Source organism: Ctenocephalides felis, unplaced genomic scaffold (assembly GCF_003426905.1).
Source record: "Ctenocephalides felis isolate EL2017-DRISC unplaced genomic scaffold, ASM342690v1 CF-g0.4_SCAFFOLD_01886, whole genome shotgun sequence".
Taxonomy (NCBI): Eukaryota; Metazoa; Arthropoda; class Insecta; order Siphonaptera; family Pulicidae; genus Ctenocephalides; species Ctenocephalides felis.
Window position 1 is genome coordinate 114,431,605 of NW_020538040.1, and position 24,190 is coordinate 114,455,794.

At 36.9% G+C, this 24,190-nt stretch overlaps 2 non-coding genes across 2 annotated transcripts; both read right to left on the reverse strand.

Moving 5' to 3' along the window:
- Positions 1 to 2,657: 2,657 nt before the first annotated feature.
- Positions 2,658 to 2,812, reverse strand: LOC113379004. Its single transcript, XR_003367315.1, has one exon. It is a non-coding gene; the product is annotated as a 5.8S ribosomal RNA (ribosomal RNA).
- A 698-nt stretch (positions 2,813 to 3,510) lies between these two features.
- LOC113378923 lies at positions 3,511 to 5,429 on the reverse strand. The gene has a single exon (XR_003367269.1). It is a non-coding gene; the product is annotated as a small subunit ribosomal RNA (ribosomal RNA).
- Between the last annotated feature and the right edge of the window lie 18,761 nt (positions 5,430 to 24,190).

Below are 24,190 nucleotides of genomic sequence, written 5' to 3' on the forward strand. Positions count from 1 at the left end.
GACACGGGACCGAGCTCGGATCTAAGTCACAAGGACAATTTTACCTCGCCCAGGCCCGGCACATCGGCCTACGCCCGCTTCCCAACCAAGCCCGGCACGCCCCGATCCTCAGAGCCAATCCTTATCCCGAATCCTTATCCATATCTGCGGATATGGGTACGAACCGGCGCTACACCTACCGTGGCCCTCTCCTGGATTTTCAAGGTCCGAGGGGAAGATACAGACACCGCCGCAACAGCGGTGCTCTTCGCGTTCTAAACCCTTTCTCCCTTCTAGAGGATTCCAGGGAACTCGAACGCTCATACAGAAAAGAAAACTCTTCCCGTATTTCCCGACGGCGTCTCCAGGTCATTTTGGGTTACCCCGACGAACTCTCTTGCGAGGGCCCGACTTGTAAACGGTTCCGCTGCCGGGTTCCGGAATAGGAACCGGATTCCCTGTCGCCCGATGGGTGTGAAATTTTATTCAAAATAAAATACACCAACATCAACATAGGATTTCTCCTGGGGCTTAGGATCGACTGACTCGTGTGCAACGGCTGTTCACGCGAAACCCTTCTCCACGTCAGTCCTCCAGGGCCTCGCTGGAGTATTTGCTACTACCACCAAGATCTGCATCGATGGCGGCTCCAGGCAGGCTTACGCCCAAACCCCTCTGCGCACACCACCGCGACCCTCCTACTCACCAGGGCGTCAAAACAAACTATTATGAACGTTTCTCATGCCCTGGCGGCCGAGTATAGGCACGAAGCTTTAGCGCCATCCATTTTCAGGGCTAGTTGCTTCGGCAGGTGAGTTGTTACACACTCCTTAGCGGATTCCAACTTCCATGGCCACCGTCCTGCTGTCTTAAGCAACCAACGCCTTTCATGGTATCCCATTAGCGTCGTTTAGGCGCCTTAACTTGGCGTTTGGTTCATCCCACAGCGCCAGTTCTGCTTACCAAAAATGGCCCACTAGGCACTCAGATCCAAATCTCTGGCTTCACTATTCAAGCAAGCCAGAGATCTCACCCATTTAAAGTTTGAGAATAGGTTGAGGTCGTTTCGGCCCCAAGGCCTCTAATCATTCGCTTTACCGGATGAGACTCGCTCATCGAATGCCAGCTATCCTGAGGGAAACATCGGAGGGAACCAGATACTAGATTGTTCGATTAGTCTTTCGCCCCTATACCCAGTTCCGACGATCGATTTGCACGTCAGAATCGCTACGGTCCTCCATCAGGGTTTCCCCTGACTTCGACCTGACCGGGCATAGTTCACCATCTTTCGGGTCCCAGCGTGTACGCTCTGGTTGCGCCTCTCCTCGCAATAAGAGTGAGACGCCCCGGGATTGCGAGCACGCATCCGTAGATGCGGTCCGTCATCCCTCAGTTCACTTAAGCGAACCTTTACTTTCATTGCGCCTTTAGGTTTTGTATTTCCCAATGACTCGCGCACATGCTAGACTCTTTGGTCCGTGTTTCAAGACGGGTCCTGAAAGTACCCAAAGCAATAGCATCGCTGACCGGTAATAGAGTCCGTCCGAGGACACGGCAGCTAACATCTCGAGGCGGCATCGATGCCGGACCAGGTCCGACGGCCAATAACCGTCCGTGCTTGCAACCGGCCGAACGCTTAAAAGCGACCCTATACCATATCGTTTATACCGTCTGGCAGTCGACCGGAGCACGCGGGGTCTGACGCGAATAAATTCGTGACAGGCTACCGCCGCGGTCGTAGATCGACACCAAACGGGTCGCGACGTCCTACTGAGAGAGAAGAGCATGCCATTGCCGCCTAACGCATAAACCGACGGCGTATCGCAGGACGAATCCCGGTCAATCGCACGCCAATAAATGGAAAACAACGATAACATTGAATCTCTCCTTTCGATCTTTCGGGTTTCTCAAGTTTACCCCTGAACGGTTTCACGTACTCTTGAACTCTCTCTTCAAAGTTCTTTTTAACTTTCCCTCACGGTACTTGTTCGCTATCGGTCTCGTGGTCATATTTAGCCTTAGATGGAGTTTACCACCCACTTAGAGCTGCACTCTCAAGCAACTCGACTCTGAGCAGAGATCCTCTCGATACGCGCAACGGTCGCTACGGGCCTGGCACCCTCTATGGGTAAATGGCCCCATTCAAGATGGACTTGAACTCGCCGCAACGCACCGAGATAATCGGATCCTCCCTAACACTACATTTACCAGCGTCCGTCTCCGGCCGCGGGATTTAGTGCTGAGCTCTTCCCTGTTCGCTCGCCGCTACTAAGGGAATCCTAGTTAGTTTCTTTTCCACCGCTTAGTAATATGCTTAAATTCAGCGGGTAATCTCATCTGCTCTGAGGTCGTATTATGATTATGATGTGCTTGCAAACGTTAGTAAGCAAGCGCACACAAAATCGACGAGGAACCTTTGAATCGTCCAAATTTGCCGGAACGAAACCGCATTTCGAAGAGTTCGGGTTTCCGGTTATCGGGAGGGTCGCAAGAATATAAAATCTCTAGGACACACAACCCGCCGTAATCCCACAGAACGTCAACGAACGGAAATGTCCGATGTTGCAAAGTAGACTGGCTCACACGTTGAGTGAATTATTTAAGAGCACGCATATACGCGAAACTCCATCATTCGCCGGCAAGCCGTTTAAAGCAAGCGGCAGTCTGGTAATGTTATACGACTCTCAGCCAGAGGTGGTCCGGGAACAGTATCCGAGGACCGCAATGTGCGTTCGAAATGTCAATGTTTATGTATCCTGCAGTTCACATGTCGACGCGCAATTAGCTGCGTTCTTCATCGACCGACGAGCCAAGTGATCCACCGTTCAGGGTGATTTTATATATATTTATACATGTTTCGATCGTGATTCCCTTGAAATCGTTTAAGCTAACTCGGGCGATTCTGAAACTAGTATGATTATTATGGTTACAATTAGTACACCGTAAAGCTTTCGCTTTTCGGTCCGAGATACAAAATCTCGTTTCAAAATTGAAATATGAATATTTCACTGTGTGTGAGATTGAAAAATCTGCTTTCGCTGATTTTTCATTTTCTTAAAACAACGCAATGAAGCGAATTTTCAAATTCGCACAATTTGAATAAAATGTGCAGAGTATATAGAATACTAACGCAAGCGTTTACTACAATCGACTTTAAAACACTAGACTTTTATCTAGCGCCCAAAGAATTGATTGAGCTATGCGTTTAAAGTATAATATTCCAAAAGAACGCCGTTTTCACAACGAACTGCGTCATTCGCTCAGGCATCTGGCGATACCGAGCAGATATACATGGCAGTGCTCTCACACAATGCATAAGAGCGCTAAGCGGTTGTAAACCGCGTCACGCTGCTTTTGCACACTGCGCAATATTTTGCGACTAGCTCCGGTCAAACATTAATGAAACGAATGATCATTGCCAGAGGCTTTTGCCCACAGTATATTATACTATGGGAGCGCACAACATTTAGTCTGCAACATTATATTGCGACATATAGCACACGTTTCATTCACTTAATAGTAAATGTACGTTAATGATTCTTCCGCAGGTTCACCTACGGAAACCTTGTTACGACTTTTACTTCCTCTAAATAGTCAAGTTTGGTTATCTTCCCAGCAACATTGGCAATGTCGAAACGCTGCCGCGCACCGGTCCGAAGACCTCACTAAATAATTCAATCGGTAGTAGCGACGGGCGGTGTGTACAAAGGGCAGGGACATAATCAACGCAAGCTTATGACTCGCGCTTACTAGGAATTCCTCGTTCATGGGGAAGAATTGCAAGCCCCAATCCCTAGCACGAAGAGGCTTCAACGGATTACCCGGACCTTTCGGCCAAGGAAAACCTGCTGATCTCTTCAGTGTAGCGCGCGTGCGGCCCAGAAATCTAAGGGCATCACAGACCTGTTATTGCTCAACTTCGTGCGACTAAATGCCGCCTGTCCCTCTAAGAAGATATATTTGTACGCCGGTAGTGAGAACCACAACCAACAACGACCGAAGCCGAAGCGGAGGGTCTTTGCGATACCAGAAAGTACGTCTATTTAGCAGGATCGAGTCTCGTTCGTTATCATAATTAACCAGACAAATCACTCCACTAACTAAGAACGGCCATGCACCACCACCCACCGAATCAAATCTCAATCTGTCAATCCTTCCGGTGTCTGGACCTGGTGAGGTTTCCCGTGTTGAGTCAAATTAAGCCGCAGGCTCCACTCCTTGTAGTGCCCTTCCGTCAATTTCTTTAAGTTTCAGCTTTGCAACCATACTTCCCCCGGAACCCAAAAGCTTTGGTTTCCCGGAAGCTGCCCGCCGAGTCATCGGAGGAACTTCGGCGGATCGCTAGCTGGCATCGTTTATGGTTAGAACTAGGGCGGTATCTGATCGCCTTCGAACCTCTAACTTTCGTTCTTGATTGATGAAAACACATTTGGCAAATGCTTTCGCTTCTGTCCGTCTTGCGACGATCCAAGAATTTCACCTCTAACGTCGCAATACGAATGCCCCCAGTTGTCCCTATTAATCATTACCTCGGAATTCCGAAAACCAACAAAATAGAACCAAGGTCCTATTCCATTATTTCATGCACACAATATTCATGCGAATGAGCCTGCTTTAAGCACTCTAATTTGTTCAAAGTAAACGTACCGGCCCACCTCGACACTCGGTGAAGAGCACCTTGGTAGGATTTTAAGTTGGGCCGCCTTTTTACGGGCTAAGCCCACCGGTAGGACGTCCCACAGACATGCCTGTTGAACACCGCGAGCGGTGAACCGACATTGTGGGACACAGATTCAACTACGAGCTTTTTAACCGCAACAACTTTAATATACGCTATTAGAGCTGGAATTACCGCGGCTGCTAGCACCAGACTGGCCCTCTAATAGATTCTCGTTAAAGGATTTAAAGTGTACTCATTCCGATTACGGGGCCTCGGATGAGCCCCGTATCGGTATTTTTCGTCACTACCTCCCCGTGCCGGGAGTGGGTAATTTGCGCGCCTGCTGCCTTCCTTGGATGTGGTAGCCGTTTCTCAGGCTTTCTCTCCGGAATCGAACCCTGATTCCCCGTTACCCGTAACAACCATGGTAGTCGCAGAAACTACCATCGACAGTTGATAAGGCAGACATTTGAAAGATGCGTCGCCGGTACTAGACCGTGCGATCGGCACAAAGTTATTCAGAGTCACCAAGTCAAACGGTGAGCAAGGCAAGCCCGCCACCGATTGGTTTTGATCTAATAAAAGCATTCCTTCCATCTCTGGTCGGAACTCTATTTGCATGTATTAGCTCTAGAATTACCACAGTTATCCAAGTAATGTGGGTACGATCTAAGGAACCATAACTGAGGTAATGAGCCATTCGCGGTTTCACCTTAATGTGGCTTGCACTGAGACATGCATGGCTTAATCTTTGAGACAAGCATATACTACTGGCAGGATCAACCAGGGTGCTATATATATATATATAATAGCATAGTGCGTAAATGTCCCTCGGCGTCACCCGAGATACCACATTTTGTATAGAAAAGTTCGATGAATATTTCTAAACAACAAATTTTCTTACATATATATATCTGAGTCGTACGATATTCCCTGAACATAACGAACAGTTTACATCGCGACTTGATATTTTATATATTCTGCGCTTACACAGAGGCTAGACCTTTAACAACCGTCGAAACGGCGGTCCGTACATGAAATTTGCGGTCCGCAGACCCAGTTAATTTCAAACAGTCTCTTTACCCTTCGTTAGATTGAAAACGTCGGGGCGAATTCATTATAAGAATTCATCGTTATAACTAACTTTTATTCTCGCTCGGAGAGTATTGAGTTGATTGCATTTGTATATTTTATTTTCCGCATAAGAGTCTTTGCGTCAACGACACATGCCCGCGGATATGCTGTACAGTATGGTTGAACACTTATAAATAAGGTCGAGAACCCGGACGTAAACCGACATCCGAACATATACGGCGTATATTATTCTAGACTATATTTATGATTATGAATAAGAAAACGTCTACATTATTATTGCCGAAAAGCAGCCGAGATATGTCGAAGATAAAATAAATTTTATAAAATAATATAAAATAGAAATTATGGTTCGGTAGCTAACAATCTGCGCATGCGTCTGACGGTTGTGGACTGTAAGTGATTGCGGATCAAACGTATTTAGTTTGACAGATTTTAACTAATGCAGTCGAGTTTTGCCTTACTTTAATAAATCAAAATACAAAAACAAATTTACTTATTAAAAAACTATTAAGAAGTTTCATTGTGTCAAACATTCATGTATTTGGCAGTGAATACGGAATATTTACTAAAATCAATGGAGCGTTTTGGATCTGATTTTTTATACTGTGCTCCAATTCGTATGAAATTTTGGACATATATATATATATATATATATAGGTATATATATATATAGGTATATATATAGGTATATATATATATATATATATATATATATATATATATATAAAGAAACTCGTATTCTTTATATTACGTAAATAAACAATATGTTTATTATGACAATAGTAACAACACTATGTGTGATTATATTTATCATTTACAAAACGTAGATATTATTTGAGTATTTATAATGAAAAAGGAAAAAAGTTAAGAATTATAATTTTGGCATTTCGAACATTGAGAGAAACAATCGAGAGCTCCGAACTGACATATGAACTTTTTGTTTTCGCTGACACTATGATGAGCTCCAAATAATGTACATCTGTCAAGTTGAAATGCGACGTGTGTTGACAGGTTGCTACAGATCACTCCGCCCCAATGAAAAGATTGTTTCGCATTTCTGACTGCCATCTTGAACTTTCTTGTAATTTTTTTTGGTTGAGATTGTGTGATTAATTTTTATTTGTTTGTGGCCGTGGCCGTTTTGAATGCCGTGTTAGCTTGGTGAGTTGGTTGATTGCTTACGTGGCCCTTCGCTGGCGAGTTAGCGGTTGAGTAGATGTGGCTCTTCGCTGGCGAGTTAGCGCCTGAGTATACCTTCGCTGGTGAGTGAGCGGTTGAGTGTATGTGGCCCTTCGCTGGTGAGTTAGCGGTTGAGTGTATGTGGCCCTTCGCTGGTGAGTTAGCGGTTGAATGTATGTGGCCCTTCGCTGGTGAGTTAGCGGTTGAGTGTATGTGGCCCTTCGCTGGTGAGTTAGCGGTTGAGTGTATGTGGCCCTTCGCTGGTGCTTCCTGTCCTCTGCCGTGGTGCTTATAATCGACTCATTTTCCAGGATAATGAGTGATTTATTGAGCACGTGTTGTTGTTGCTCTCGATGTGCGTGGTCGGAGTCTCAGATGTAGGATTAGAATGTTCTTCGAGTTATGGCGGCTGTGAGCCATTTATATTAATTATTTATATTTTTTTTTTAATTCTTTTCTTAATAATTCATGAAACTTCAATTTATTTTTTGTTACTTCTAAATGTGTCTTAATTTTCTTACCTTTTTTCTTGCTATATGCGTGCTATTAATTCACGTTCGCGGTCACCACTAAAGAAACTCGTGTTCTTTATATTACGTATATTGTTTATTATGACAATAGTAACAACACTATGTGTGATTATATTTATCATTTACAAAACGTAGATATTATTTGAGTATTTATAATGAAAAAGGAAAAAAGTTAGGAATTATAATTTTGGCATTTCGAACATTGAGAGAAACAATCGAGAGATCCGAACTGACATATGAACTTTTTGTTTTCGCTGACACTATGATGAGCTCCAAATAATGTACATCTGTCAAGTTGAAATGCGACGTGTGTTGACAGGTCGCTACATATATATATATATATATATATATATATATATATATATATATAAGTTGTATATATATATACAGGGCCGGATTTAGAAATTTGGCGCCCCGGGGCACTGACAAAAATGCCGCCCCATCCCTGAAATTTTACAAATTTTCGAACTTTTTTTTAAAGCAATCGCGCTGCTTTAGCTGCGAGGGACAAAATATAGAAGCGCGTAAGCGCCGCGTCGCAGTCTATCGGATAAACAATGTTACAGAACTTATATAAATGTAAACAAAATTTATACTTTTTATTATAATATCTTTAAAATATCTGATAATTTAATGTGCACATATCTTATGATCACTTTTGTCCGCCAAATGTTTCTTTTTCAAATTTTTTTTTTTGGATCATCGAAACCGCTAAACCTCCCCCCACAAATTTAAGGAGTTACTTATTCTGTAAATTTTTTTGAATGATATTGGACGCTTTTTTTCTCAAAAACTGGATTATCATTTTTGGCATTTTGGCCCGTATCTTCAAAACAATTGGACCTGCCTTAGCCCATAACTAATCAGCACGTCTCCTTATCAATAGGAATTGAATCATTTAAATCGGTTGATCCGTGTTCTCGAAATCGACTTGAATAATTAAAAAATATTAGATTTATGTATTGATGGGGAGACGTGCTGATTACCTTTTGGTACAGGCAATTACGAAAAATGGTAATTGATTTTCGATATTTTTTCTCTTCTTTGCAAAAAGTTCATAATTTTCGAAAATTTTCAAAAGATATAAAATGCGTTTCAGAAGTCTTTTTTTCATTTTTCAATAAAATTTGAAGCCCTTTATAAAATGTAATTTTCAGTACGGGATGTTTTAGTAATTTGTCTTAAGGCACTGCCATGAGTTTAAATTTTTTTTCGACGCTATAAGCTTGGAAGTGCACAAATATGTCAGTTTAAGAAAGCTCGAGAACTGAAGAACATATTTTTCTTAAACTTTCAGCTTGTTTATGAATCTTTATATTAGCCAAATTGCCAAATTTGATAACTTATTAACCATTTTGATAATTTACATTAGGAGAGGGAGGCAAGGCAAAAAAATAAATTTTAGTTATCGTTTATTTCAACCCAAATTTCTATGCCTCGTATTATGTTTTGTTAATTATATTTTTTGAAATAAAAATTGTTAAAAAAAGTTGATTATATTGTATAAACATTTTTTCTCACTATCCAAATTTTGCCGCCCCCCAAAATTTGCCGCCCTGGGCAGTAGCCCCGATTGCCCCTACTGTAAATCCAGCACTGTATATATATATATATATATATATATATATATATATATATAAATATATATGAGTTATTTAGATTCGGGCAGTAACACCAAGTAAAAAAAACTAAAGTAGTTTTGAAATACTTTATTTCTCCATACGTTTCGGTCTTCGTTGAGACCGTCATTCAGTGTAAAACCTAAAAGATTTTATATAATGTAGGAGGAAAATAATATAAAGTTATAGAACTTATATACAAATACTCACAGAAAATTAATTATATAAAAATACACTACACTATTATACTGTAATAAACCAAGCTATTAATAACTGGAACATTTAAACTAATTATTTTTGACAATTTTTGGTTACATTCTAGTGTGTACAAATTAACTAACGTCTAAATACTGAATGAATTGTGTTTACAAATTTTGCGAAAGTGTAAAAAGACTGGCAAACATATGTTTTTAGTAAAATAATAAAATAATAAAATACACGGTTCATTCGGATATGGTGATGTTTCGAAAAATGATCATGGATTATTTTATAGTTATTGCAAAGCGAATTGTTGTCCGTTCTCTTATTTATGGCCGCCTCATTGTGTAAAGATATTAGGCATCCTTCCCTAAATCTTCTTTTAAACAAATTATTTTTGAAATATAGGATCGTGGGATTGGAAAAATCTATGTCATGTTTCAGCTCATTAATGTGATCTATTAGTTGTGTTTTATACTGGTTTTTATTTTTAGAGTTGTTTTTATGTTGTGATGTTTTTTTGTGTAAGTTTTGACTGGTTTCACCTATGTAAACGCAATTACAATCTAGACAATTACGCTTATAAACTAGATTACTAAGAGTTGAAAGAGTGTTTTTGGAAGTACAAACAAGTCTAATATTTTATTTACTGTTTTCTCCAAGGGTAATGTAATTCTTTAATGAAAGGTAAACTTATAGTTTCGACGTAGTTTTCATAGTTTGGATTTTCAATTGAATTATTGTGACGATTTTGGAGATATAGGATTCTATTTTTTGTTATGGATTAAATGAGGTGTTGTATATATATATATATATATATATATATATATATATATATATATATACATATTAGAGTGGTCTTTAATATGGTTATTTTCGAATTTCCTTGCTTCCAAGGGTTCAAATGCTTCCAAATTGATATAAAACAATTCTCTGGAAGTTTTAGTTCTTAATATTAACTTTTAAATAGTGCGCAATTTGTCCATATTAAGTACGCATGTCTACAATTTCTATTAACCAATTAGTTACTTTTATTATTATATTTTTTACACTACAGTCTATACCGAAATGTATATACATTTATTTGGGTAATCTTGAATGTAAAACTGCTTTAAATAAAATGATGAGCCTCAGAACCCACATTTAACTCTTTAATTACACTGTGAAATTCAAATCAGCCACGTAGGACTATCAAACAAACAAATATTGAAATACTGTTCAATAAAATAGTATATTAGAAATATTCACTACAATTTATTGAACTTTATTTCCATTAATGCCAAGGGTTATGCAATATTTGAAGTCAAACCTGTAGATGCAGATGTAGGAATAAATGCTTTTTTTCGACTAAATCGACTAAAACATCGATCTTCCAAATTTATAATACAAAAATTCTTTGTCTGCCTTTGTATTTATTGCATAAGATATACATATTGGAAATTGCAGTCTTAAACAGTATAACAAATTCAGAATGAATTAATATATAGTATCCGCGCTTAAGATATAATATGATATGGAAGACCGAAATAATTGCTTCAATAATGTTGCCTATAATTTTTATAATTTTGTACTAAATATTAATTGTTTTCAGTAATATTAATATTTAAATTACATTTTTCATAATAATAATTCGATATAAATTATTACTTAAATTCATATTTCGGGTGAATTAATTTATCAAATTCTGTTCATCTGTGCTCTATTCAATCTACTATCAACAAAATTAGTGCAGTAAATGGAGAGGAAAAAGGGTGTAACCTGTGAACTCTCTTACTGTGCTCCTGTAAGAGAGTTCGTACTTTGCGTTATATTTTGGAATAATTGTACTTTTGTAACTTATAAAACAATTTGATTGAAATGAAAAAAAAACAGACCCTTAACAGTACTATAGTATTTTGAGCACTATAAAACCCATCTTTTATCAATACTCGTTAAAATTTTAAAGCTCGATTATGTAGGATGCGTTGAACAGAAGTGAGTCACGTTTTTTATTTGCGGTTGTAAAATCGTTAAAACTGAAAATATATTCTTAATTTTTTTTCAGTTGCAAGGGTATTCCAAAATTAAATATTTTATCATAGCAGATGGTTGAAATTATGTTTGGAAGTATTTCAATTGTTGAATGGCAAAAAGTGTATTGTTATCGTGATTTCCGAAAATGTAGGGAGAAGTGGGCCACCCAAATTTTTATCTAAAAAAATACTGCTATATGCTTCAAATCCTTACCTAGGTGTTTTTCAAATACGCTGATTAAGAATCCGTTGTCAAATTTACAAAATTCAAAATCGCTGACACGAAATGAAGGGTAGAAATCGAAAAGACAGTGACTTCAGTAAAAATGTTTATTTAATGTCTGAAAAGAAGGAGTAATAAAGTTGGAAAGATAAAACTGTTGACAAAAAAACATTTGCAACGTTTAAGTACAGATTATAGGCGTAATTAATGCACGTCAAGTCGGTGCAGTTGGTCATATCGACACATTTCAAATGGAAGGGTCTGTCGCAGTTTTCGCACTCGATGGAGTTTTTTCTTGTCAGCTTTGTCAGCATCATTTTTTTGGAAATCATTCCAAAATTCGATGTTTTAATGCAAAAATCGAATCAATTGATTTTTTGCCACAGCTGATTGTGAAGTATTGGCTGCTTCTGCCGCGACTTCTCTGTTTTTAGGGGATTTTTCATAGCAATGTGGGAGTTGTAATTAATATTAAAGAATAAACTCCCAACGTATAAAAAATATATAAATTTTATTCATTATAAAATATTACTGATATGAAAAATATAAAATGACAAGTCCAATTGTTTATTTTACAATCATCTTGACTAGCCTGCTTGATTTCCCCACACACTCCCTGCCCAGTGTTGACCTCACAGTTTAAAACGAAAATACAGGGAAAACACGTTATAAAAATGTGGTGGGAAAGCAGATTATAGCAGTGTTGTGATACTGGTCAATTACAAATTTCCATGTTTTGTCAGCAGATCTATCGTATGTGGTAATTCGACCTTTCATCAACTCCATATTCTGTATAAGGTTCTGATTAATGTTTGGAATGCATAATTTATGGATACAGTTTCCATTTCTGCAGGCGTTGCATTTGTATCTGATGGGTTCTGATCAGAGAAAGAAGTTGGCTCTTTATTCAAATCAGGATCATTGGTTTCTTTAACATAAGAGTCCAGAATTGTGGAATCCAATAAATAATTTATGTCAAATTTTGTTTTGACTCGTCGCTGTCACCGATAATGGGAGGTAGCATCAAAAGACGATTTGTTGAGTTAACAGACAAGGAGAGGTTGCATTGCATTCAAATGAAAAGCTTAGGCTCCAAATTATATTATTTTTTTGTCAGCAAAAAACACTGAGGTCTGGGTATACCAAATGAGTAACCACGGAAGTCCGATCCAGATAGTAAGTGCGTTAACTATGATGGATCGTGGACTGGACGTACCTTATAAGTCGTCTCTGAAGACCAGTGATTATGTCAAAATAAATTTTCTTAAATTTTCGAAAAATAAAACTCCTTTATCTTCATCTTCATCGTCGTGAGTCACCAATGTGGGAGTTGTAATTAATATTAAAGAATAAACTCCCAACGTATAAAAAATATATAAATTTTATTCATTATAAAATATTACTGATATGAAAAATATAAAATGACAAGTCCAATTGTTTTTTTTTACAATCATCTTGACTAGCCTGCTTGATTTCCCCACAGCAATAATCAATTTTTCATAATTCAACACTTTTTTTGGAGTTTGTTGTTTTTTAGGAGGCATGATGACTGAAGAGGTCATTAGTGGGGCGCATGGCATCGTGCCTTAAGGCAAATTGCTGGAACTACCCGTACCAAAAATTATTTTTTATTAAAAAGATTAACATTTATGAAAAAAATTACTTTGAAAAAATTAGATTTTTGAGAGACTATTTTTGAAAAAAAAATGTTTTCTTTTTTTTGAAATATTTTAGAAATTTTGAACTTTTTCCAAAACAATCGTACTGCTTTAACTGCATAGAGACGAAATATCGAAGCGCGTAAGTTCCGCGTCGAAGTCTAATGGATAAACGTTAGTACGGAACTCAAAGTAAAAGGAAATGTAAATAAAATTCATACACATTATTAAAATCTCTATAAAATATCTATTAATTTGATGTGCATACGTCTGATTATCATTTTTGACCGCCGTTTGTCTGCCGTTTAATTTGTATGATTAAAAAATCATTCGGTTGGTACTCGATCGCAAGTCGTTTTTCTGTTTTGGAGGTATGAAGCGTAAAGGAGAAAATTTAGTAATTTTGAATATTAAAAAAAAAATCCTCAAAAACAAATCAAATTTTTGAAATTTTTCATCATTTTCAATAAAAAATACTAAATTATGAACAATTAAAAAAAAATCTTACAAAAATTTGAGAATATTTCGAAAATTAAAAAAAAACGAATATTTTCAAAAATTTCCATATTCTCAAAATATTAAAAAAACGTTTTTTTTTAATTCCAAAAAATTTTAAACTTCAATTCCAAAAAATTTCAAAATTTTGAAAAAAAATCTAAATTATCAAAAAATTTCTGAATTTAAAAAAAAAATCAAATTTAAACAAAAAAATGGACTCTTGTAAACGTACACATAAGTTGTTTATAAAATACGCTCATCGCCCACTTTAAAAAGCGCTCATAAATTTAGAGTATGTATTTATGATAAATATTCTATTTACAATTATTGATTATTTTCATTCCTCGAATATTTAATAACGGTACGGGAATTTCCAGCAATTTGCCTTAAGGCACGATGTCATACGACCCACTAGTTATCTCTTATATTTTATCTGAAAAATACAAATAATGCACGATATAGTTTTTGTAAGAATCTATTCAGAAACATTTATAATTCGTCGAGTATTTCAGTTAGGTACGATTAATTGCAGCAATTTGTCTTGAGGCACGATGCCAGTTAGTTTCTTTTCTGTGGGGTAAGTTATAGCAATCGCAAAAAAACGAAAATGAAAATTTTAGCATATTTTCACGTTTCAGAGGTTTCTGAATATTTTTTTGCATACATTAGAAGAAATAGATGCATTTGTATATCTTATATATAAAATTCTTCTGTAACTATGTATGAATGGTTAATCCTCCTAAACTATAATTCGGATTTTCATGAATCTTCCTGAAGTTTGTTCGGGAAATTGTCTAAAATTTTTAGTTTCATAGAAATATAGTTAGATTTTAGAAATAAATGAAAAAAATCACAAAAAACGCTTATCATTGTTTGACCTTGAAAATATTTGAAGCATTGTTTGACATTAAAAAGAAGTGAAGACTGTCATTTACCAAACATTTCTATTCACTTATAGGCTAAGGCAATATTAAAATATAATATATTTATGATTATGAATGAGAAAAATGTAATGTCTATTATCGCCGAAAAGCAGCTGAGGTGTGCCAAAAATTAAAATAATACAAGATGTATGTCAACATGCGTCTAACAGGTGATGCAGTCTGCGCATGCGTCTGTCAGCGATTTCACATCAAACTTAGCTTAGTTTCATTGTGTCAAAAATTCATATGTTTGGCATTGGATACGAAATATTTAGTCAAGTCAATAGAGCGTTTTGAGTCTGAATATTTTTAATGTGCTCCAATTTGCATAAAATTTTGGAATTAGGTTCATCTTACTCTCATAATTAAAAGTGAAAATAATTTAAACTCCTTTGCCACTTCCCGAGCGGATGACATCCCTTTTCAGTGGTGCAATTGTATTTTTTTCAAAATAATATCGGATATTGATAGAAGAACTAATTAGAACAGAAAAATATTTAATAATGTTTTTCAAAAAAGAAACAACTTTTCAAGTTACTGGCTACAAAAAAATTGTTTTTTTTAGCGTTTTTTATTGTTTTTTTGCGAATATTTCTAAAAATATTCATTTTAACGAAAATCATGTAATAAACGAAATCATATCTATTAAAATCTTAATAAATCGGTGTTTTATAAAGTGTATTAGGAACAATATTAGGCTAGATATAAAAATGAGGTTTTATAGTGCTCAAAATAAGCTTTAAAATGAGTACTTCTGCGTGTAAAATGAGTGAGTCATCATGCAGATAAAATACGCTTGCAATGTTTTTTTCATTTAAGTCAAATAGTTTACCTGTGAGTTTATGAACTTAAGATAAAGATTAGCCTATTTCCGCCACAAGTTTTTTTCCTCTCCATTTACTGCAATAATTTTGTTGATCGTAGGTTGAAAAGAGCACATGTGAACAGGATTTGACAAATTAATTCATTTCAAATATGAACATAAATGATAATGTATATTGAATTATTTGTGAGCAAAATGTAATTTAGATATTAAAATTACTGAAAGACAGTTAAAAAATGGTACAAAATTATAAAAATAATAGGTAACATTATTGAAGCAATTATTTTTCGTAGAAAAGTCCAAGGTGTTATTGCACGTTTACCGCGAATGCTATATATTAATTTTTTCTAAATTTGTTACCTTTTAAATGACTTCAATTTTCAACACGTGTATCTTATGCTATGACCATAAATCACAAAGGCTGACGATGATTTTTTGTGTGATAAATTTGGAAAATTAATGTTTTAGTCGTGAATAAACAAAAAATCATTCAATTTATACATCCACATCTACAGATATCACTAAAAATTTGTATAACCTTTGGCATTAAAATAAATTGAGCGATTGGAAATAAATCTGTTCTATATATTGCAGTGTTTAATTTTTTATATACAGCTTTGTTGAACATATTTTAATATCTGTTAAAGGGATAATTAAAGTATTAACTGTGGGAATTGAGAATCATTTTATTTGAAGTAGTCTTTATTTAACATCACTCATATATTGGTGTAAATAGTAATTCAAAAACAATAATTATTATTTTTAACTGAACGGTAAATATTAGTATAGAATATTGAAAAAACGTAGATGTGATTACAGGACAACGTTTATCGGGTTGTCGCAATAAGATATCTCTGTACATAAACTGTTAATAAACTATTATTATAAATTAACATACGCAGTTCATTGGTAATATACCAAAGTGGTGACCCCGACGTGATTTAGTGTGTGTGTGTTAATTTTAAATGAATTCACGCGCGACAAAGTTAAGTGCAGTGGAAAACATGAGTACGCCAGTAGTAATGCCCCGCGATAACGTAAATTTGCCGCATTTTTACGAACAGGACCCAGAATTGTGGTTTGCTTTAGCGGAAAGTGTGTTTGTAGACCCTAATGTGAAGGATGAAAGTTCAAAATTTCATACGGTCATTAGTAAGTTGGACCCGCGGTATGCGGAAGTTCGCGATATAATTCTGAAACCCCCTAAAGATAATCCATATAGTGTGTTGAAAAAGGAACAGTTGAAACGGTATGGCATTTCCGATGAAACAAAGCTACGCTAGTTGTTGGTAGGTCAGGAAATGGGTGATAGAATCCCATCACAGTTTTTACAGCACCTACGCTCATTACCAGGTTCAGCTGTTTCAAAAGAAATGCTAAACTTAATGTGGTCGTCGCGCTTTCCTACGCATGTGCAAGCATTAATATCTGTACGAAAAAACAGTGACATAGATTTGAATGCGAAAGCCGCCGACAGAATTATGGAATTGGAGACAGCATCGGGTGCAACAACAATGGCGATTGCAAGCACATTGTTACAGCAACATCGCGTCAGAATTGCGGAACATGCGAAACGAGATTTCTGACCTGAGAAAGCAGATAGAGCGCCGACGGGACGGTTTATCCCTTTGTCGTACGCGCAGATCGCGTACGCCAGCGAGCGCTCGGTCAGGTTCGGAAGAGCGCGTACGAACGCTGTGCGAAGATCATCGACGGTTTGGTCGAAACGCAACGAGATGCCGATTGCCGTGCGAGATGCGTTCGGAAAACTCCGTGGGCCATCGTTATTAGCGGCAAACGATTTACGCCCAGAGAGACAGATAAGCCGCCGTGTTTGCCTAAGTGACAGAAAGAGTCAGGTGTCGTACCTGATTGATACGGGGTCGGACGTTTCAGCGTTTCCGCGCTCATTATTATGCAATCCAAATAGGAAGAGGATTGCATACCAGCTAGCCGCCGCAAATAATACGACGATTGCAACCTATGGTACGGTGGCAATGGTGGTTGATCTTGGGCTACGTCGCGACCTGTCACGGAACTTCATTATAGCAGACGTTACACAACCAATAATTGGTGTAGATTTTCTCGCATACTACGGTTTGATTGTGGATGTGAAAAATCGTCAAATAACGGATGCTATGACATGATTAATGGCGCAGGCGGATATTGCAGCGGAATCAATAGCTACTATAAAGGTGTTAACGGGTTCAACGGCGTACCATAAGTTGCTTGAAAAGTTTCCTGGTTTAACACGACCAGACGGCGCTGTTAGGTCACGCAAGCACGCGACGCAGCACCATATAGAAACTAGTCCTGGACCGCCGGTGGTTCAAAAACCGCGGATATTAGCTCCGGACAGATTACTTGCTGCTAGAAAGGAGTTTGAATCTACGCTGAAATTAGGAACGGCTTGACCATCGAAAAGTTGTTGGGCAGCCCCGCTACATATGGTTCCAAAAGGGTGTGATGAGTGGCATCCATGTGGCGATTATAGAGGTTTGAATGCGCGAACGAAGGCCGACAAATATCCGGTACGTCATATTCATGATTTCGCCCAAACCTTGGACGGGAAAACTATATTCTCGACTATAGACTTGGTGAAAGCGTTCAACCAAATTCTGGTGGCGGAAAAAGATATTGCGAAAACCGCTATTACAACGCCGTTTGGACTATATGAATTTCCGTACATGACGTTTGGATTGCGCAACGCCGCGCAAACATTCCAGAAATTTATCGATGAGGTGTTGCAAGGGTTAGATTTTTATTACGCCTACATTGACGATATTCTTGTAGCTTCGTCGTCCGAGGAACAACATATGGCGCACCTAGAAACACTGTTTGGTAAACTTCTGGAATTTGGAGTTGTAATAAACCCAGCTAAATGTGTGTTCGGCCAAACAAGTGTAAAGTTTTTGGGGTATGAGGTATCGGCTGAGGGTACTCGCCCCTTGCCAGACAAGGTTGAAGCTATTAGGACATTCACAAAGCCAGGGAAAACGCACGATCTGAGGCGGTTTTTGGGCATGCTAAACTTTTATAGAAGGTTCATACCAAATGCCGCTCAAATTCAAGCACCGTTAAATGAGTTTCTGAGTGGAGATCCGAAGAGCAAAACCCCGGTAGAGTGGACAGCGCATACGTCAGCCGCTTTTGAAGCGTGTAAGGAGAGTTTGGCTCAAGCAGCACTACTAACCCACCCACAAGCTAATGCTCATTTAGCTATTTTCTGCGACGCTTCAGAACATTCTATTGGAGCCTCATTACAGCAGCAGGTCGCTAACAGCTGGCAACCCTTGGCATTCTTTTCGCGAAAACTGAGCACAACGGAACGAAAATACGCAACTTACGATCGTGAACTACTTGCAGTGTATGAAGCGGTGAAATACTTTCGTCACATGGTTGAGGCAAGAACTTTTACAATTTTTATTGGCCATAAACCAATAGTGTTCGCGTTTGTTAAGAAGGATAGTCAGTGCTCGCCTCGTCAATTCCAATATTTGGACTTTATCGCCCAATTTTCGACCGATATACGTCATATGCCAGGAGAGAAAATGTTGTCGCCGACGCATTATCGCGGGTGGAGTCTCTAAGAAGTGCCGGAATAGATATGATGTTATTAACAGCAGAGCAGAGGATAGATGAAGAAATAGCTAAGTTGCGCACTGAAAACAACACGTCACTCAAACTGAAACTTATTCGATTTGAGGACCAAGACGTATCAGTCTTGTGCGACATCTCTACAAGAACAGCTAGACCGTATGTTTCAACAAAGTTACGGCGGTCGGTATTTGATAGCTTACACGGATTGTCACACCCTGGTATGAATGCTACGATCAAGCTAGTTACACAGAGATATGTGTGGCCGTACATCAAACGGGATTGCCGCGAGTGGGTACGATGTTGCGTCGCATGTCAGCGGGCAAAAGTCAGTAGGCACGTGCAGGCGCCAACGGGACAATTTGAACTTCCATCGGGTAGGTTTCAGCACGTACATATCGATATAGTGATAATGCCATTGTCAGATGGATATCGGTATTGCCTGACATGCGTCGACAGGTTTTCTAGATGGCCGGAAGCAATTCCAATTAGAGACCAAGAAGCATCCACCGTAGCGCGAGCCTTCTATTCTAATTGGATTGCAAGATTTGTTATACCGCTGCCGTTAACGTCGGACCAGGGAAGGCAGTTCGAGTCACGAATATTCAGTCAACTAAATCAGCTGCTTGGAACAAGTCATTACAAGACTACGGCGTACCATCCCGAAGCAAATGGGTTGGTTGAAAGATTCCACCGCCAGCTCAAAGCAGCTATTAGATGCCATAGCAGTGAAAGATGGACAGAAATATTACCGACGGTTATGTTAGGAATTCGTGCAGCATCGAAAGATGATCTGCAAGCTACTGTTGCGGAAATGGTATATGGCGAAGACTCACGATTGCCTGGACCAATGCTACACGTAACACCGATGAGTGATTACGGCGGAAGAAACTTTGTGAATGACCTGCGAGACCACATGCAAAAGATATGCCCCATCAATGGAACGCGACATGGCCAGAAGAGAACGTTTGTCTTTAAAGATTTAGCGACTGCAGAGAGCGTTTTCGTTCGAAACGATGGCTCAAAGAGACCTCTGCAGAATCCATATGAGGGTTCTTTTTGAGGCGAAATCCAGATCTGCAAAGACTTTTGTGGTATGTATGCGTGGCAAAAATGTCACCATATCTATCGACCGTTTGAAACCAGCATACACACTAGCGCCAGAAGAAAATGCTGAATCCGTTCCGTCGCAGTCTAATGAGATTCCGCAAATAATCCAGGAATCTGATAACAATAGCAGATCTCAGCCGTTGAGCCCGACAGAGCCTGAGCCAATTGCACAACCAAACTCTTCAACAAGAGGAGAACTTCCGGATTTTTGGAAGGCCGGATTTTCGTGATCTTCGTCACTAGAGGGGGAGTACTGTAGGCGTATGGCAACGTCGCTATGTTAAGGGTCGTGCCGGATGGTGCGTACGGATGGCAGAACAGAGAGTTGGTCCCGGCAATAAGATATCTCTGTACATAAACTGTTAATAAACTATTATTATAAATTAACATACGCATTTCATTGGTAATATACCAAATTTATATATATATATATATATATATATATATATATAAATATATATATGTTGAAAGTGTTTGAATTTGATGTTGAAATGTATGATTATTTTCTTGGAGGGCATAACATCAAGTAAAACATATAAATAAGGTAAAGATTTTTTAAAACATCTCTAATATATAGTATCCGCGGAAAGATACATTATCACCTTGGATTTTTTCACTCAAAATAATTGATTCAATAATGTTGTCCATAATTTTTATAATCTCGTACTTTATTACATTTTACAGATTATTTTGAGCACTATAATATCCAATGTATAATTATTTTCATGGAAATAAATTATATCTTTTTTTCCGTATTATTGCTGATATTAATACAAAATTATAATGTTTCAGAAATCACTTAACATTTATATGAAAATAAAAATTTACCGGTATTACGGAGGACTTTATTATAGAATATTTAGCGAAAAATATAAAATTAATTGAAAAATCAAATAAATTTTGATATTATTTACACGTGAAATTATAAATATCAAATAAAAAAAAATAAAAAAAAATATATTTGAATCGGGAATTGAACCCCGGAGCAAAAATTAGAATTCCACGACGATAGCCACTCGGCCAATCTGCTGTTGATAAGAAAAAACATCGCAAGCTATGCATGCCGCGCGCTGCTACAATGCAAACTTTAATTAATTTTTATAATTAAACCGCTTTTCATAGGCCTCTAATATTTTACCACAGTCAGTTTGGGCATCAAATCTACCATTGTGCCAAGTTTCATCAAAATCCGAGACGAGCAACGCGCGGGTTCTCCTTTTCAGACTATTGCGTAGTAGCTGACATTAACATTCTCTCACGAAGTCGGGAATCTACGTCAAAAAATTTCACCAAGCTCATATTGTCGACATTCCGCCTAGTTAACAATTCTCACCAAGCTCGTATGAATAACATTTTGTTTAATCAGCTAAATTCATTACTTTGTCCTTTTCGTTGCATAGAATATTCGAGACAAATCCCCACTACGTTTCAAAGGATATTAGTTTTAATCATTATGAAGTAAATCAGTCTTAATCTGTCGGTCGCCGGGCAAACATTTCTCTTCCAATACCTCCGAGTTCTTTGTACTTAAAGTGTAATAAAGTGAAATTTTTGAAATAGTCTTTTCATTTATCAATCTCAAGTATTTTCAGCAAGTGAAAGATTTCAGGAACTCCGGAAGGTCCAGAGCATCAACACCGATTTGCATATAGCGGCGCCAACAGCCCTTTCTGTTTAGATGTATTAGATATACAGTTCACAATTTTATAATTAAATAAATGTTTATCAACGGGGGGTGCCCGACATTAATTGTTGACAGCGGTGTCCAACAGTATTTGGTGACAGCGGTGTTTGACTGTTGAAGTAACATTCAAAAATTTTTTATGAGCTTGAAAGAACGGCGTTTGAAAAATAATTGCCAAGAGTGACAAAAAAAATAAGGGTGCTACTTTAAAATAGGCAGTACATCGTGGAAAACTTTGCCTCCAAGGATAGACTTGCCAAAAGTGGACATCGTTGATGAGAAGAAAACCGAAGACTCAAAATATTGAATAAAATCAAGACCCGAAGTAATAAAATAAATCAAGACCCGAAGTAAAATATAAATCAAGACCCAAAGTAATAAAATAAATCAAGACCCGAAGTAAGGTATAAATCAAGACCCGAAGTAATAAAATAAATCAAGACCCGAAGTAAAAAATAAATCAAGACCCGAAGTAAAATAATAAAAAAAAATCAAGAAACAAAAATACAAATCAAGAAAACTCTAGTATATAGCAGAAATCAAGATTCAAAAATCAAGAAAAATTGTTAAAAAATCAAGAAAAGTGAAAAGTTATAAAATCAAAAAAATAAAAGTGTTAGAAAATTTCAGAGCATATTCGAGTGTTAGTGCAAAATTGCAAATCCCACCTTGAACTACTACAAGTACCAGGCCAAAAGGAAATATTCAAAAGGATTCCAAGTTAGTAAACTAAATTTAAATATTTTGTATATTGTAAATTTTTGCGCTTCTGTTTTACTGTATTTTTTTTAATTTTTTTTCTCTTCCTTGTTCTTTTTCAATCAAATAAATAATGATGAATAGCACAATTGAATCAATTTCTGATGCAAGATTTTGTTTCCAAACGGCAATTTCTCTAATTCTGACTTTTAACGGAGAACCTTCAATGCTTCCTGCATTTGTTATAGCATGTGATTCATTAAATACTGATTTAACACCTACAGAAGCGGAAAAATTACTCACTATAATAAAACTAAAATTAGATTCAAAAATTTTAGCAAAAATTCAATTTATGAAAATAGAATCATGGAAAAACTTAAAAGCTTATTTAACAAAAAAATATTCGGTAAAAAGACCTATTGCAAGTTTATTATCTGAAATGAGTATTTTAAAACAAACATATAATGAATCTGTAAAAAGTTTTGGAGACAAAATAGAAGAATTATTATGACAAATTTATTACTCAAACTTAAAATTACTATGACAAGACTCAGCTTACAGAACGCAAACAACATACACTGAAGTAGGCGTAAAAGCTTTTGAAAACGGCCTTAGAGAACCCATAAGAACTCTAGTAAAATGTTGTAGATTCACTAGTATCTCTGATGCAATTAATTTCGCCGTAGAAGAAGAAAACATTAGAAACGCGACCAAATTTACTAACAATCAATTTTGTTTCAGAAATTCTAATACCAATAATGTTATTTGCTTTATTTGTAAAAAAACGCGGTCATATAGCTCCACAATGCTATTTAAATCAAAATAATAGTAAATATTCAACGAACACAAATAATGGTACTAATAATAATGATAAATTTTGTAGCTACTGTAAAAAACCGGGACATTTAATTCAAGAATGTAGAAATCTAAGCCGAAAAAGTTTTTATCCAAAACATAATAGTTATAATCCACCAAAATCTTTTATTCCTACAAACAAAAACAGACAGGCATATTACTGTCAGCACAAATGAACAAATTCAAGAACCAAACAACCAAGAACTACAACCCCAGACAACAACTTCAAAAAACGAAACAAAAACTCAAGTTACAAATAGTTTTCTTTTAAATAATTCAAAAACTTTTGATATTATTCAATTATCCACTACTAACACGAATGATACTTTTTCAAAATTTTTAGTTGACACAGGTAGCGATATTTCATTGTTAGATTTAAAACAATTAGATTTGGATTCGACCATTTACACGAAATTGAGTATAGAAATTGGCGGTATAACAAACCACATAATTAAAACTTTAGGAGCGGTATTTTTAGGACTAAATTTTAATGGACAAGAAACCGAATTTCAATTCCAAGTTGTAAGAGACCTACCAACTAGGGAAATAGGCATTATAGGAAAAGATTTTTTAAAAAAATTTAATGCGAATATCGATATAGAATCCAAAACAGTCATGTTAAATTTTGAAAATGAAAGTATTTGTGCAAAATTATTTAATTCAAAAGATTATGTCATACCACCCAGAGTTGAAAAAATTTTACAAGTAAAAACTAATTTTAGCGAACCAAAAGTATGTTTATCAAAACATTTAAGTTCAGGTTTAATTATTGGAAATGGCATAGTCGAACCGAATCAAAATTTTGTACATATAAATGTTATTAATCCAACACAATCAGAACACATTTT